This window comes from Fulmarus glacialis, unplaced genomic scaffold, assembly GCF_000690835.1.
Source record: "Fulmarus glacialis isolate BGI_N327 unplaced genomic scaffold, ASM69083v1 scaffold31713, whole genome shotgun sequence".
NCBI classification, from domain to species: Eukaryota; Metazoa; Chordata; class Aves; order Procellariiformes; family Procellariidae; genus Fulmarus; species Fulmarus glacialis.
This window is the reverse complement of record NW_009205340.1, coordinates 1,693-2,321: the sequence shown is the minus strand read 5'-3', so window position 1 is coordinate 2,321 and position 629 is coordinate 1,693.

Sequence of the window (629 nt, the reverse complement as noted above, 5' to 3'; positions counted from 1 at the left end):
CGCCACCACTTCCCCCAGCCCAAGCAGCCCCCCGAGAGCGTCTGGGGGGGACGATGGGCAGAGCAAGACGGGGCAAACGCTGCACCCTGCCCTTGCACCAGCCCAGGAGGGTGGGGGTCCCGCCGCCCTCCGTGGCCCCGTGCAGCAGCAGGACGTCCCGGTCGGAGCTGAGTCAGCCCCGGAACAGGGTGGGGGAAGTCATCGGTTCCTCTTGCAGCGCTGGCCTGAAACCTCAGTGGAGGCACCACGTGCACCCCGGGGTTCCCACACCACCCCGGCGCCTGCCCCGTGCTTTCCCCTCCCCGCTGGCGGCCGCCGAGCGAAACCAGCAGCACGTGCAGGCAGGGAGGAGGCAGAAGGGGAGGCAGCGGCCCCCCGCCCTTGGCACAGCACTTCTGCTCCGGGGCAGGACTGCTCCGGCTCAGCAAGCAAGCGGGGACGAGGGAGGAACCTGTGCTCTGCTTCCCCAGTGATGCCGGGACTCCACGGCTCCTCTCCCTTCCCTGTTCAGTTCATTGCACCGGGGACCGAATCCTGTCCCTTCTGGCAAGCAGAGCTTTATTCCTCCTCCTGTCCAAAAAAAAAAAACCCTTCTCCGGTCCCCCAGCCACCCTTACAAAGCCCATTGA